Below are 5732 nucleotides of genomic sequence, written 5' to 3'. Positions count from 1 at the left end.
TTTGATTTGATGGTGAGTTTTCTTGTATGAGATGCCAATGCGTCCAAAGGTGAAAGGGTAGAATCAAGTTCAAGTTCTAATTCGATTTGACGACGATTTGATGCAGCTGAATGTGAATGTGATTGTGAAGACATCTCGCTTGAGTGTGAGTATAAATGTGAATGTGAGTTGGTTTGTTTGTTTGTTTGTTTATTTATTTTATTGATTTGATTGATTGAATGAGTGAATTGGATTATAAGATGATTTGTAAAAGTTATAGTAATCAAAAGAAACTGAAATTAAAGAAACCAACTCTTTCCCTTTGTATCTAAAAGCTGGTTTGATTCTTGGGATTGGTTTCTGTTGAAGTTTGAAAATTGAAAGTGATATTATAAAAGGTAAAGAAGGCTTGATGATGAATTGACAGTTGTAAAGAAATTAAAGAACTCAATTTCAAAATTCAAATCAAACATTTTGATTTGGATCCCTTTGTGAAACTGTATACACATTCCCGCATCACTTCTGTATTTCATCATCTTCATCATCCGCTTTAGGCAAGCTCTCCAGGCCCACTCCAACTCCTCTCTTTTTGACCGAACCACCTCTCAATCTCATCTCTCATTCCATTCTCTAACTTTGTTTCTTTATTTCTTTCCATATTCAGTACCAAATGCAACAACCTCATCAAAACACATTAGCTTTTCACTCACGCGTTCAAGACATACAAATCTTGGATCATATACTGACGAATATTTGGATACATGGGATCTACATGCGTTTACTATAGCTCTTTATAAACCCAGATCTCAATAAATCACTTGAGACAACATGAGGGTGAACATGAGCTTCAAACACGTTTCTGCAGTTCCTTCAACACAGTCTGCAGTGTAAACTCCAAACCCGACTGCATCTGCGGTGCTTTCAGAGCACCTGCTTGAAAGTATTATAGGGAGTCCGACGTGTAAGACGAGTGTTTAATAAAGATTTGAAATTTGAAAAGTATTTCAACTTGATCCCACAACGCAGTGCCAAGATGTGCATGTTGGATCATACGAGTACCGACCAGAGTCTTCAACAAACTTAACAAAGTCCCTTGCAGGCGGTAAAACCCAAAGCCTGCCTTGGGACTTGCACCAAATGTGACCTTCCTGGCGTGAGAGGTTGTGAGATTTATGTAGTACTGAGGGGAAATGAACCCAAAGAGAAAGTTTTGCTAAGCAAAAGCTTTTTTGATTGCCTCTTGAGCAATTGAAGTCCTGCCTCTTTCAGGCATGATCCTTGATTCAGATCCTTCATATTCAATGGCATCCAAAGTCTTTCTTTTCAAGTTTTACATAGTAAAAAAAGCTCTGTTCATGATCAGAATAAATCATTGACATTATTAGTACTATATAATCTACCATTTAATAAGTTTAATAAAATAAGGATCCCACTATTTTCCGCCCCTTCGGTGAATACCCGGCGCCCCCTTGTTTTGGGGCATTATCCAAAGTACCCGACACAGCCCGAGTGCACACAGCCAAAATTTTAGTGAGTCGGACCTCAGGGGCTCTTTAGGGGCTCCTTACATAATCACATTCTCACGTCTGAGCCCCTAATTGACCTTCTTTCGCCCTATTTCAGCCAATAGGGCGATAAACTCTACATGAGCCTCTCCAAAAGAGTCAAAAGGGCTCTTCTTAAGGGGAGCCTGGACCGGCCCGTGTACATGTTGGACATCCTTATAACTCCCCACTTGCCTCCCCCTTTTCCCCCTGTCTCCTTTCATACTTATCCTGAACTAATGCAATTTGATTCCAAACAATGTCATGAAAAACGGTGATTCTATCCTTATCAAATGCTCTTCATACTCTAGGTGGAATCAAGTGGGAAAACGTAGCCCAAACCCTTTACGGATGTGTCTCTACCACACCACCAGGAGCTCTCGACCCAATCGAAAGGAATCGCAGTAGTTTCAGCTATCATGTCATCTGACCAACCTCAAATAGAAGCTTGACGACTTCGACAAACGCTCGATAAGCATAACATAGCACTTGAATCTTTTTCAAGTCGTAAATCAAAATCTTCAATTCTTTCATCACAAGGATCAGAATCATACTCTGAATATTTATCATCAGTGATCTCATTCAAATGTTTACATCATTGTCGTCAACTTATTCATCATATCACCAATACAGTCATTCAAAACAATTGCGCAAATCTCACATTATCATTGAGAAATCTTACATTAGCATTAAGAAATCTTACATTAGCATTAAGACGTTCTCCAATGATGTCATCAAGTATAGAAGAAGTGGAAGAATCAGTTCAAGCCATGTCATTCCTTCAACCTCTTGTTGTTGTGTCTTGTTTCTTTTCTCATTTCAATCAATTCATGACATTCCTTTGACCTCTTTGTGGTGTCTTTAAACCCCTTTTTTCTCTCGTGTCAATTCATTCCTTTTGATTTCTTGTTGTCCATTAATTGGTTGTCTAAACCTTTGTATGCACCTGTTGTCGTAGCTTTTGTATTGATGATCATGATGGATCGTTTTATTTGTTTGTTGGAATTATGCCACCTATGCTATGTTATGCCATACCAACCATCGATGCTGCCTGTGCATCAGGCTTGTGCCCCAGCAGTTGCCTGCCTCTGCTGCAGACTGAGTAACAAAAGCAAAAAAAATGTAAGAAAACGGAGCCCCCAAGGGAGCCCTTTTTCTCGCAAGGGGCTCTAGATAGTTTGTCGCCCTCGGGTCGGTCCAAGGAGGGGCTCCAGATACTGATCCGGGGGCGGAAAATAGTGGGATCCTAAAATAATTGGATAGAGTTCAAAATGTATGGAAAATAACAAAAACTTGACATACCAAAAAAAAACTTGATGATAAAAGTTAACACTTTTAAACAATAACAAGAAGAAAAACACCAAAACAAGAAGCAGTGTACATACATAGAAAGTGAACTTCTTTGGAATCAAAACTTTATACTCAAACTTGATCAATTTCTTTTTGATTTCCGTATTGTACCTTTCAAGTGAATGCATACTGGGGAAAAATTAAATCCAGAGCTGGTAGAGGAGAAGAAAATCATATATCAGAATGATCTAGATAATATATCATATGTTTCTGGATCAACAAAATAAAAGAGAAGATTTCACATAATGAAAACAGTTAAACAATTGAATCACAAAGAAATTTAAAGGTTATTAAATCAGAAGTAAAATGGCAAGAAGATATGAGTAAGAACCCCAAAGAGCTTGTATTGAAGCACACAATGTAAAACTTTATATTTCCTTATGATTGCTGTGAATTGCTGTGAAATTCACAGCCCATAATTGGCTTCTAAAAGTGTTTGCACCTGCAACACTATGTATATCTACCTCAACCGTGCCTCTTGGTCCTTACTAGCCCTTGCCAAGGGAGAGGCAAGGGACTGTAAAAATTCTTTATGAATGAAAACTCCAGTGGAGGGTATGTATTTGCATAGTGTAAGAAAACTTTCACATCATGTGCCTCAATAGGAGCTCTCTGGGGTGCTTATATATGGTGAGAGTAAAAGGATATTCATGGAATCTAAAAAGATCACAGGGGTTGAGAGTGGTGAGCTTTTCCCATATTTAATGCAGTGACAGCTGTTTGACTCAGATTATATTGAAATTTCTCGTTTTTAGTGCATCTCCAATGTTACCAAATCCAAAAGCTTGTATGTGCAGGCCAGTTTTTCCCTTGGTTGGATAGGTGTACTTTGTAATTGGCCACAACACCATACCATGTGCATATGAGGTCCAATCCCAAGTCCCAAAAGGAGTTGCTTTGAGTTTGAATTAATGCCACCATACTCTGCTCCGCTGCGCTATAAATTGGATTTTTACCAGTGGAGCAATCCAGTGCTATGAATAGCTCCAAATTGCAACACTTTATTTTCAAAGTTGCTATGACTTTTTCAAGTGGTGCGGCCAATTGCTCTGCTATGTTCAAATTTTGGCTCTGGTAGTGCTCCAAAGCAGAATCAGGTGGTCATTTTTAGCCAGATCAATTGCTTTATCATTGCTGGCAGAATGCACCATGTCTGTGTGGTGTTTGCCCCTCAATGAGCGCACACAAGTTGCCTTTGTGCCTCAAAGGCAGTGTGTGTGCTCTCATCGTCGGGCGACTGCCACAAGGACATGGTGATGGGGATGTTGAATGAAAGACTAATGAAAAAAGAAAACAACACACAAGTCTCTTGGTGAATGTCTTGAGAACAATTGTGCAGTGGTGAAGGGCTGTGTGTTCAAGTAATGAACCATCGAATAGACTGTTTACAATGGTTACAGCTGTTGAAGTGGTGTTCTTTATCAGGCTTTAATCTGGATTGGGTTAGGGGCTGGTGCCAAAGGTTGGCCACTGTTGATCTCTTGGCACATTTCACATTTAAATACTGTGAGGAAGCAATAGCATTTCCCACAGCTTGAGCACTAGGACATCTTGCATGGGCCTCAACCTTTGTTTTTGTTTGTCCACTGACATTGTCCACAATCAGATCTTTTTGTCGGGGAAAAGTGTTTAGCACACCCATACTCAGTGCATGGTGAAGAATTGTTCTCTGTTCTCAAGAGATAGATTGATTGGAATTATTGAGCAATAGAATTACTGGTGACCTGTTGGACTCTGCTAGAATGCACACACCAAGAGATAGAAAGGGTGAGGCAAAGAAAACCCCCTCCCATTTCTGCTCTAGCTGGGCTTATAAAAACATTCTATACATATATCTAATGTTCTCAGGTTGTTTGATTAGCCAATATTACTGTTATTTTCACAAAGCTGATCAAAGTTTTACCGCTGATTTGCTTGGATGTTGTGCAAAGATGTGTCCAAACAAGCCAAGCTGGTTATAATTGACAGTGTGCCAAGAATTTATTGCAAAATGCCCAAGAAAGGCTATGCAAATAGGTCTAACAAGATCACCTTGGTACTAGCTCAAAAACCAGACATTGACTCACAGAAGTCATTGGCAAGGCAATGTGCAAGCCACAGAAAACATCACAAGCATGGAAAATCTCTGTTTATGGTGGGAGACATAAAGGTAAGGAAATCCCCGAATAATCTTGAAATTTTATGCAAGAATGCAGTTCTCAACTTGGTGAAAAGCCAAGGGCAATTTTAAGATGCTCTCATCCAGAGCTTCTCAAAACTAGCTTTCTAGACCAATCACATGACTTTTGTGACTTTTCATTTGAGGCATTCATTTAATTCAGAGAGACAAGCTTGACATGTAAGTTACCCCAGCTTACATAGCTCTTGTAATATTTGATCAATCTAGTGGGTTATCAGTCAGAATGTAATCAGAAAAGAGATGCTTGATCAAGCAATATTGTCTCACCATTAATCCTGCATGTTTGAATTCTTGGCCCATTTAATCTGCCCTGGATAACATATTATCCATGAACATTAAGTTTATGCTTTTGAGCCTGAAGTTTTGTGACTTTTGATTTAACACTACAACAAATGACATCTTTACCCAGGGGCATAGAAAAGTAGTTTGGGCATAGAAAACTATTGGTAGGGTACTTTTCTATACCAATAAAAAATGGTTTTGATACACCTATGTAAGATGTTTGAGATTGAGAAATTGAGCATTCTCTTTGCGCTGACTCAGCTGTATGTAATGGGAACCAAAGGCAGTGCTACAGTGCGTAGAATGTCAATCTTCTGTTTTTTGATATCTTTATCCCGAAATACAATTCTATGCTGATAAAAGAGATCCTCAATCATGTTCAGCAATGTATGTGAGTA

The sequence above is a fragment of the Melampsora larici-populina genome (genome assembly GCF_000204055.1).
Source record: "Melampsora larici-populina 98AG31 unplaced genomic scaffold MELLAscaffold_46, whole genome shotgun sequence".
Lineage (NCBI taxonomy): Eukaryota > Fungi > Basidiomycota > Pucciniomycetes > Pucciniales > Melampsoraceae > Melampsora > Melampsora laricis-populina.
This window is presented reverse-complemented; position numbering follows the sequence as displayed.